Here is an 11,939-nt window from a genome sequence, read left to right as displayed (position 1 = left end):
CAAACAAGGTTTACTTTATTAGATTTCAACAATTGGATTTAAATCAAGAAAATAATTTAAAACTATTAAAAACTTTTTAAATAAAAATATTTCAATAAAAATCTTGAATTTTTAAAAAATGCTCTAAGACCGATACAAAAAATTAAATATGCATTTTAAATTATATATTTTTAAATTTAAAGATGTTAGTGTATTTTGTTTGAGTTTTATGCACATTGTAGACAGGAATAAATAAAGTTGTATTTATTTTATAAATTTATATGGGGATGTGTTGATGTTTTTATATAAAAATAAAATTATTCTTATCAAAATAAAACCTACAAATAATCCTGCCTTATATAAATCAGAATACCAAACGTTCAAAAAATGTTATTTTCTCCAGGGCTAACTTCCTTAAATCGATTTCTGTGAGTGATTTGTTTGATGATTTTGGACATGCGAACTGTGGCACATGTCGCAGTTCCTTGGGAGCTCCTTGCTCCCTGCCTGTCCCCATAAATGTCCTGATCCCAGGACTCCCATTGTCTGAGCTCTGTTTTCATTTAGTGCAACACAAACTCGAACATTCCTCACTCGGTGGACAGGACATGCAGATTATATTGAAAACAATTTAAATGTAGATTTTGGCGTTAAGAGATATTATTCTTCGACCGACGCCAGGTGCGTTGGTTCAGGCTCACAGGCACACTCGCACACACACTCTAATAAATACGAGTGTGTACAAATTGAACTGCTAATGTGTGAGTGGGTGGATGGGTGGGTTGTGGGTGGTATGGATACAGCTGCACGGAGAGTTGCAGGCAGAGAGTTACCTCCCACCGCCCATCGCCTCCTTCTCCTGAAAGGCTTCTTACTTAAGTGTTGTTTCATGTCACCTGGAAAGCATTTGGACATGAAATTGTCGCTTTTCAGTATGTGGCACACACACACACTCACACAGATATCCACACAGATACACTCTCGGCGAAAAATCTTCTTCCACACATGCAAAGGAGGAAGGATAGTGCTTCTGGTGAATATAATAAAATCCTTTTCGCAAAACGATAAACGATAAAGTCACCGTAACAAGCACAAAAAGGACTCTCCATGCAAATTGCTTTAAATGAATTTGTTTTCGTTTGTGTTTTGGGTCTGGGCTCGAAGTAGAGTTCGAGTTCGGGTTAGAGTTCCAGTTTTAAGCCACGACTCCAAGGGGAGCCATGTTCGGTGTTATCAACACTAAAGATTCTGTTACAAATTGCCATAATCCCCGGCCATATTCTCCATTTTTAACCGCAATCCGGAACTCCGGGCGTTTGGCAGGTGGGTGGGTGTTTGGGTGGCGGCCAAACCCACTCACCAATCAGTGTTCGGCGTTATCAGCTATCAGCCATTCCAGATAGCCGCTATCATCACCTGGCCATCTTATCGACCACTCGAAAATGAAATTGCTGATCAAACAGAACAAAAGCGCACACAACGTCGAACGTTCGTTCTCCTCATTCTCCAAACATTCATAAATGGAAACATACTTATTTACTCACTTTTCAAAACAAATCAACAAATCGGTGCTCTTTGTGGTTCAAGTGCCGATCGCCGGAGTCAAAAGCATCCGATGTGTGTTAGACCCCGATTTGGAATGGGAATTGGAATGGGAATTGGAATAGGGTATAGGCATGGTGCGGACCCTTTCCTCCGAATTCTTTGCGCGTGCGTTCCCTTTTGTCGGCGTTTTGACATCGACATCCCATCCGCAGTCACGATTGATTGTCGCGACAATTGACGTGATTTCGAATCTCCAATTGGTTTTCGTTCGGCGACCGCTCCAGAATTATCGGTGCCAAGCCCCGTCGCACGTGATAAGTTGAGGACCTGGAAGTGCCAGTACTTACATATACACACTGGATAGTTTGTGGGGCCCACGGCAATTATAAGTAGATGCTTTGTATGGACAGCTGTCCGGCTGTCGGTGGCATGCGTCACGACCGACATTGCCACATGCCCCCGTCACTGGGCATTCGGAATAGAGATCTAGGTGTTTGGCATGATTAGCACGTCGGAAGTGACTCGGAGTGTCACCGCTTTATTCTAATTGCGATTTAATGAGGTCCCAGGGCAATCCAACAAAGAAAGTGAGCTAGAAACGTCTCAAAAGTAGAGAAAAAAGGCCAAATTGCTAGAAACAAAATCATAAGTTTAGTTTAGCATCATATCTTGAAAGCCAGTAATATTCAAAAATAATATTATCAAATTATATTTTTGAGCATACACTTTTTAAAGTGATTTCATGCCCATGATCGTCTTTACTTTTAATTTTTTAGCACGGCTTTAAATAATCATAATATTAATAATAATAAAATAATATTATCAAATTATATTTTTGAGCATATACTTTTTAAGTGATTTCATGCCAATGATCGTCCTTACTTTTAATTTATTTAACACGGTTTTAAAGAATCATAATCATTTTTATTCATAAATATTTATTTATTTATTTTGGTTTTTAGAGGCAAATTTATTTACAGCTCACAAACGAATGCCTTGCTAGTCTGCAAAATAATCATTACCATGCACACAAGAAGTGCAATAAAAATATTTTTCCTCTCCATATAGTGATTAGCACTAATATAACGACAAAATAAAAATAAATCTTTATTACTCAACTTTCAGTCTGCTTAATTGACTGCAATCTTGGCTGCGCCCTTGCGCTGCCATTTCGAAACAAGAAAAGTTTTCGCTACCAATGTGGTTTGATGTTGCCAAGTCAAGTCCCTCAAGAGGGAGTGGCAAACACGGTTTTAAGCACTCACCTGTACTTCAGAGAACCGAAACGAGTTCAAGGATATACAAAGTTTTCGAAATTACCAAAAGTTCGTTCGTTACAACAAAAAAGTATGCTATAAAAGCAGATAATTACAAACTTCAAGCAGACAAGCGAATGTTGCAAAAGCTTGTCAAATGCTAACTTTCGTAAAACTAATTGGAAGGTATTAAACGTTAAGTCTGATACTTTACTTACCACTTACCCATTGATTTTATAAACACAACTGTAAAGATAATTCCAAGAAATACGCATTGTGCCAAGGTAATTTATTTGACAGCTTCTTTAGAGCATTTAACACTCCAATTTGCGCAAATACACTTGTGCAGATGCCATCCTATAAATAGACATTTTAAATAAGTAAGTCGGACTGGGGACCGCAAGACGGATTGACTATGATAGCACAATTATAAATAATGTCCACTTATCCCCGGTTCGGAGGAAATGGAAACAGAGCCAAGGGAACCAGTCGCCCTCCGCGGAAAAGTGCGAGATTCATGTTTGCCACCCAAAGTGAACAACATTTGCGAATTTCGAAATTAAATTCCGTGTCATTCCGTGTAAATCATTTGCAAAATTGCCGCGATGTAGCTGCATCTAGTGGAGCGGAGGCCGTGGTAATTTATCAAAAATAAATCATTTTGACGAGTTGCCAGGCCAAGTTAAGGCCAACTGCAAGTGCGTTACGGCCCGGCACTACGGATCCGATGCGATCCAACCCGGTAAATGGGGATGCGATGGATGTGCGAGTCCATGAGTACATACCTGTCGCCAGGGCTGGCAGGGTCGTAATAAATTGCAGATTAGTTTGCAAATCGCACAGTGCGTCATTGAAATATGCGTACGCTTCAGCGTGTGTATTTATGTAGGTCCGTTGACGCACCTTGACAGGCACTTTACGGGCGGCCCCCCTTTAATTCCGCCCATTTAGCGACGCAGCTCAGTAATTAGTGCATCATCCCGTGTTGCGCATTTCGGAACATCGCCACCGAGGGATGTCAGTTCCATGTTCAATGTGCGCTAGCTCTGTTCACTCCACAAACTTTTAATTTCCCCGGGCCAACGAGAATACTTTACTTTATTTTAAACGTGTTTATTCCGTTTGGCGGGGAGGTCAATGTGCCTTAATATGTATGAATTTATTTGAATTTTTATTATTTGTACTTCTAGAGCAATATATTGGTAACCAATAAAAATATTAACTAATTAAAAAATTGTTTTTAGTAATATTTATAAAAAGTTAACATAATCTGCATTGTTATTGTGAATTAAATTTAATTGAATAAATAATTCAAATGTGGTAAAATAGAAACAAATATTTTTTGTATTAGGCCTTATGTTGAGCATTTTAAAATATTTATGTTCTTATCTTCGGCAAAGAAAATAATTAACATTAAATTATATTTGTTAAGTAACTTAAATGTTGTTAATTAGAAAATTAGATTGATTTTAACATAAGTATATTTATCGTTTTACTTCACTACTAAAACCTTACAGTAACTTTAAATTGATCGATTGCAAACACTTACCACACACTACCTGATCGATTTTTCAATAATAAACTGTTCCATTTTCCGCCACAAAAGTGATTATGACATTACTTGAAGGTATGTAGGTGCATGTTAGTGTCAGCAATTCGTGTAGCCAAACGCCCGTGCCGTCACATCGGGAAAGTCATTCAAAAGTAAAACAAGATTTGAAAATTAACGCGAATCGATTAAAACAAATTGAAACAATGCTGAACCGGCTGCCAGCATTAGCATCGTAAACTAATTGCGGGCAAGTGTAAATGCTCCGGCAGTAAAAAATGGTTTTCCACTGGTGACAACAGTCGCATGTCGGCGCATTTTAAAAGCAATCATCAATTATGCAGGCCTGAGTTCACTTCGGGCAGCCAGAAACGTCTCGGCATTAACGATGATTAGTCGCGAGCCAGAAGCCATCGACCCACTTAGGCAGGCATATTGTTTTCGAGTGCGAGTATCGCTGAATCCGTAGTTTTTCTCTGTCAATTTTGTGAAAAATTATCCTTGAATTAACTCATTTTTTATTTATAAAGTGTTATTGAAATAATTTAAAATTTTTAAAGAAGACTAAAACTTATAGTAATATACTTTTGCATAGCCTTTTTGCACTTTTTATATAAAGTTAAATTGATGTTTCTTCTATATCTATCTAAAATCTACAGTTTAATAGATCTTTGAAAAAATTGTATTCAAATTCCAAGAACCCTTAATAACTTTTTAAATGTACATATGTACAAAACGGAAGGAAAATAATATATTATTACGAATAACATTTCCTAAGGTATCCTTTAAAAGCATTTAATTATGTTCGGCTTAATTAATTTGGTGGAAACTCGTTTCGTTAATTAAATTTTCAATTAAAGTTCCCGATTAACTCTGATCCGTTTGAGTGTCAGATCGACTAACATAATGCAACCAATCCAATGTCTGCCATGAAAAGCACTTCATTCGGTAAATAACATTATACGGTCGTCCGTGAATTCAATAAATAATTATGTGTTGCGTTTACCAGGGCTCAGGGCAGGATGGCCGGGATATCCTGTGATGCGAAGGGGGCGGTCGTGGGGAATGCAGGGCGATATTGGGAGTATCTGGGTCTGCAGTTAATGTACCTATTTGGCGGCCAGCCGCAGGGCAGCAGGCAAAAGGCATCCGGCCAGCGGCCACAAGGCGTATGCGCATTTATTAAATGCCCATCGCTTGTGTCTCCTTTCTTGGCCATCGGACATCGGAGTTCCAATTTGCAGCACAATGCAAATTGCATTGTAGTCGAGTTATTGTATAATTGGTGCAATGTAGCCGGGAAAACGATGGAGGGAGCAGGATGAAGGCCTCGAGACCGGGACTACGGACCATGGGCTCCGGACTTCGGACTCCGGGCATTCGATGTCCGTGTCCATTGCCATTGCAATGGCGCTTGTGTTCGTGTCAATAAATTAAAATGAGAATTGATTCGCTTACGCCCGATTTAAGCAACAACAGGCTATATTATGGGCAGATATCGACAGGATACAGATACAGATATCCAGGCCGTTGCATTTGCAGATGCAGATACGATAGCGATACCGATGCCGCTCCTCGGTCGGGACTTTATTTTCATGGCAAAAGGGTGCAGCCTGCGACACACGCATTTCGAAACTATTAACAAACAAATTAAATGTTGGACCCGCACTTTAAAAACCAATTTCAGAACGCATTACAAGAAAATTCCATTAAACAATGCCACGAAACGTGTGGAATCGCCCTTTTTGGACTCGAATGGAGTCTACTCGAATCGACTCGGCTTGACCAGACAGAATGTCTCCAGCATCGGCCGCATTAAGATAAGAGAAATCGTCTAACAAAACGCATAATCTGGACTGGACGCTGCTTTAAAAATCGGTAACACAATTTAAATTTATTTCAAACAGCGTGTATAATTCAAATCATGGATGAACATAACACACTCGAACAAGATAAGTGAAAAGAATCGAAGCTCTGTGTTTCTCTGTGGAGGTTTTCGGTTTTTGGACCCGACTTGTCTGCGGGTCGAGGTGGATATCTTTTGGAGAACGGCGACAAACCTGTAGATAGTAAATGTCAGCCGCATAATAAAATTAGCTGTTTTAACGACAGCGGAATCGGCTGAGTGCCTGGCTCAGACTCAGATTCAGATTCAGGTCCAGGTTCCTCTCTATGGGTTTTAGGTTCCAGGTTCCCTATTCTCCAGAGGGCTCTCGAGAATCGGAGACCGTTGAAATATTGGCGGCAAGGAAATCGATTGGTATACCAATCAAACGGCATCGTAAATACTATCGTGGCCATCTGCAACCTTGCAGCTCGGATCGAATCGGTTCCATAGTGCTGTCCATAAATTTCCACACGTGACATTTCTTTGTCATGTTAATTAGACCGCCAAGTTGATGCTGAAACCCGATAGGGCATCTTAAATACCTGCTCTAGGAATCAGAGACACCCATTAAGTGCATAGCCAAAGGTTATTCCCGAGAAAAAGACCTCTGATGCATGCGTGGAAAAGGCAGACGATGTGGCGACATTTTCCGAGTTCCCTGCATTAAAGCCATCTCATTAAGATGTGAAAAATTCTGTTTCATTAATAAAATATTCGTTTTCCTGTCCCGCATAATTAACTCGATGCCCTGTCGGTCTCTCCAGTTTATTTGTTTTAAAACAGGCTTGCCCATGTTGGCAGAAAACAAAGAAAAACTAATACTCGCCTACAAAATGGTTATTGTCAGAAATAAGTACTATTTTTTTACCCCTATAACAAATACATTAAAATGGACACTAAAAAATCAATAAACATTTTCTTTAATTTCGTAAACTTTTTTGAACAAAAATAAGATTTGTAAAAAATATATGGTAACGAATAAATCTGTTTAAAATACAAAATATTTTAAAATGGCTTTTAAAAATATTATCAATTGGAAAACCGACTTTCTAAAACAAATTAATATTAAAAATGATTTCAAATGTATTTGTTAGTGGCAAATATTAAATCAATATTAATTGTTAAAAAGAAAACTGTCAATTGCACCACTTAACATTCAAAAACACCCCATTAAATTCATGTTGCCATTAAACACCTCCAGCGAATAGCGATCTCCAAATCTCGAGTGTTTATCCCACAAGGTGCCTGCGATCGCGGAGACATCCCAACACCAGTGCCTAATGTGCCCTAATGGTCATAATTATTTTAGCTTGTCTTATCAATGGCAGTTGTCTAAATATACATTTGTATACTCGAGTGTACCGCGCCGATGTCAAGAATAATCAGCTGCCTTGACAAAGGTGTCCATTGGTCCCACATATTGTGGGCGCTTTTAGTTTGTTATTTTTCTCTTTTCGGATCTCTTGTAGTTTAATTCTCCGTTTCTTCGATTTTCTGGGACACCAGACCCACCGAGGTATGGTCATGATTGATTGCCCACCATACATGTCCATTAAATATGACTCTAAGCCGCGGCGTGTGGATCGTAATAGATGATGATGAAATGTCTTTTGGTGGGCCGTAATCAATTATTCAGAAAATCCATTGACAAATCGTATACATTGTCGCCTAGAAAAGCTTCCAGTGCTTCCAGATGAACTATTATTCGAAAACTTTCATTATAACTCATGTGTTTCTTTTGAGAATCGTTTCTTAGCTAACATTTTGCAGTTCTTAAATTTAAAAACTATCTGTTATTGGGAAAACTATCCAGTAACCTACATAAAACAAATAAAATGTAGCTAAAATATCTTGTTTCAGTAATCTTAATACCAGTTTAGGAAATTTACTTAATTAAATGATATTCTTTGGATTTCCTCAAGATAACTTCCTTTAAACAATACTCCGCCCCAAAGGCAGTGGGTATAAAGCAAGGGTTGCTCATTGAGTTAAGTCTATAACTCACACAAAATCGCAAGGATTCTCGAAGAAGGCATTAGGGAAATTAGCATACGCCATCAAGTATACGCCCTCGTGTGCGCTGTTCCTTTGGCAGCAGCCGGAATAGACAGACTACACACTCATGTCACGATGCAATTTCAGGATATTAATTGTTATAGTTGCGAGATGTGTCTGCTTGAATTGTTCCTGAGGCTTTTGTGCGTTGCAACGAATTTCTAATCCTGTTGAAAACAAACGCATCGCCCAGCAGCCAGGCTCTGTCAAAGGCAGAAACCGGAGGCCGGGTGCCAGGCCAGGATCCTGCATCCCGCATTCTGAGTCCTGGCATCTCGGCTGCACTGACACAAGGATTTCCGTACATGACAAGCGGCAGCTATAATTTATAGAAGCTGCGTAAGTAAGCTGCGTGGTTGAGGATGCACTGCTACTGCCCGGGAAGGGTTGGTCCTTGGGTTTTGGGGGGTTGGGGGTTGGAGTTTGGAGGGCTGGCGTTCTGGGTCGGTCCTTGTTTTGCAGCCCATACCAGCGACATCGAGGACTGCTTGGATGCTGTGTATTTGTTCTCGTCTTGTTTCACTTAAATGACACTTTGCATTCTTGTAGCATCTTGGAACTCCAGCCACCCCCGAAAAACGACCCCCCTCCTCCTCAAAGACATCCCGGCCTGTCTATTCCAGGCAGAATGTCTCGGCATCTCAAGGAATTTTCCCTTCATTATTCCGGGCGCAAATTTGTGTTCTTTGGTATTTTATAATTGAGTGTGAATATTTGCGATTAATATGAAAATTTGTGAAAATTTAATAAAATATCCTACACGATTTCCGGATCAATAACGTTGAATGCAACTAATTGCCTAAGCTGACTCAAGTATTTAAGCCAACTTTAGATAAGAGAAAGCGGCTTAGGCTTAGCCATTCGGAATACGTTTCTATTGTTTATGCTTAAGACGCACGAACATTGTGTTTGTTTGGCTTAAATATTTGCGAATTAAAGGCAACCGAAAGGGGTAGCATTGGAAATTTATACAACATATTTGCTCACAGCTACGGTACGCTGGTTTACCAAGTACAAGTATTTCATGAGTGCAAACTATTTGTTTTTAGCACAAAGTTTGTGGTACTTAATTTATTTTATTAATTTATTGGTTTGAAAAAATTAAATTAATTATTTAAATATTTATTCTGTCTAATGTAAAAGTTAAAAACACTCAAAATACTTTATTCTTTCCCAACAAAACTTTATGTAACCTACCTGCCGAATATAATTTTTAATGGCTGACATAAACATCGAATTATTGTCATAAAACAATATATGCAATTGCAGCTAATTTATTTAAAAATTTTACCATCACTGCAGCTCAACTTTTAATATTTTAGGAACGTAATGAGTGACAGTTAAAAACCTTGAGCACTATTTTAATATTCGATTTAAGCCTGGAGAAGGGGTCTTCTTAAATCAACTTAGCCGTTTACCGTTTTCGACACTCTGAACAAAAAGAATATTGATGTGCCATTCACTTGGGCCTCTTGAAATGTTACCACGACATTAGACGAGATGCCCCTCGATGCCACTTGACCATGTGACTAGATGGCTGCCCAAATCCCAGTCCCGTCAAGATTTCCCGTCTGGGATTTGGGCATAAAGAAGGCCACTAATCACAAATACGACTCGTACCTACTACTGCGACTGTCAATAATAAATTACCGTGATTTTCACATGGTGTTGAAGGATTGCCCACACACGACAGTCCGAGAGAGCCATACCGAAACTCATACTTGGAAACGGGTCGAGATCGACTGGGGACTGGGGAACTGGGGCTGGAAAGCAAATGCGACAAGTTTCCAAATGGGTAACAATTTTCAAAGTGATTAATTCGCCTGCTGGCTGCCATCGAGCATTCGGCCATAGGATTGATTTATGGCCGCAAGACGTTAAGTGGATGCAAGATAAGTTAACTGTCGTATATCCTCGCCGCTGGTGACCGAATCCGAACCAAAGCCGAACTGATCCCCAATCCACACAGATCCAATCCGAGGCGAAACAATACCGGGAATGTCGAGTGGTTGCAACCGGCGCGATCCCATGGTTTATGACCCATAAACGAGATCGCTTCACAAGCGCGGCGCAGCGAAGGATCTCTTGAATGGTCAGGTATGGTATGGTATGCTACGGTATCGTATCGCATCTCATGGATACGATTAATTTACCCGGCTTACTGATTGGCCCCATGTGTAATGGGAAATTTTATGCCCAGCGCGGTCATTTAGCATTGTAAAACAGACCATAAAGTGAAGCGAGTGGGGCCCTAAGTATTTAGACTCTGGGAACGGAACTAATGTCCCGCTGATGGCACCATAGAATTACTGAAAACCGTTTAAGAAATTAGTTGCTGGACATGTGAGCGCCGCTCGGCATGTGGCTCTTAAAGTCCGATACCTGTCCATCTGTCCAACTGTCCGCTAACATGTGTAAACTGTGTCAAACGAAACCAAATTAATCACTTGCACTTACAAATACGACCATCGCGGCTAATTCGGTGGCCTCATCGCAACTCGAAATCGTAACCGAAATCGCAACTTCGGCCGCTGCCTTCGTCGGCTGTCAATTTCAATTGAATTGGCAATTTGTTGCATAATCGAGCCACTGCTAAATGTTAATTTATCAAACGGCGATAGTCGTTACAAATTGTTATCCCCATAAAAGCCAACATCCACGTACACAGGCACATGCACAGGGTTTTCAGGTAGAAGCCCACGAACACAGTCGCAAAGATGCCGGGTTTGTTTTGTCTCGCATGCGGACGGCATTTTCCGTGTCCCCGGCATTTGACAATTTCTGCGTCAATTCGGCAGAAACCTACACACACGAAAAACATCACACTATCCCGGTGCACTGGCAGAAATATAATATGGCTTGAATAATAAATATTCATTAATTAACATCAGACCATTATTTTATATTCTCTATACTCATTAGGATTAGAAAAATATATATTCCTTGCTCAAAACATTTTTGTAAAATCTAGCTTGATTCCTTAAAACCGATTTGAATACTCCAAAAACTGCAAGGTAATAGAATCTGTAAAACTTTATTAGCCATGAAAAATAAAATCTCTAAATATTTCATTATTAAAAAAACCGTAAATATTTTATTACAGTAACACTAAGCTTAAAAATGTATAACCATTTTTTTGTAAGTAGTTATTATTTTCCCACAAAATAAAAGAAAGTCTATACTTGTAAAAAATATAAAAAAATAACTACGAAGTTTAAGAAAATTTTTTATTATTTTAAAACAATACGTTCCATTAAATTACTTCATTAAAAACCATTTCGTAAAATGTTATGAATTATCCAAAAATGTTTTACCTTCAATTTTGAATGCTTCAATTTTTATCTTGGTGTATCACTTAGTTTGGTTTTTGTCTAACCTAAATTCGGGCACTAATTAATTCGATAATACGTTTTGAAAACAATAATGCCACTTGTTTAACTGACATCTTTATTTAAAAAAGCTGTTTTCGTTGTTGCTGAATTAGAATAAATGTTCAAACTATAAATTCATGAAAAATAATGTTCTTTTCGCTCAAAGGCAAAAAGGTAATTAGCAGTAATTAGTGAAAAAAACCTTACAAACGAATAAGTAAAATCGATAGCCAATTCAATGTGTCGGAATATCACTATGGACGGCAGTCCATGTACACTCAAAAAAAAAACAGCCC

Source organism: Drosophila takahashii, chromosome 3L (assembly GCF_030179915.1).
Source record: "Drosophila takahashii strain IR98-3 E-12201 chromosome 3L, DtakHiC1v2, whole genome shotgun sequence".
Taxonomy (NCBI): Eukaryota; Metazoa; Arthropoda; class Insecta; order Diptera; family Drosophilidae; genus Drosophila; species Drosophila takahashii.
Note: the sequence above shows the minus strand (reverse complement) of the source record.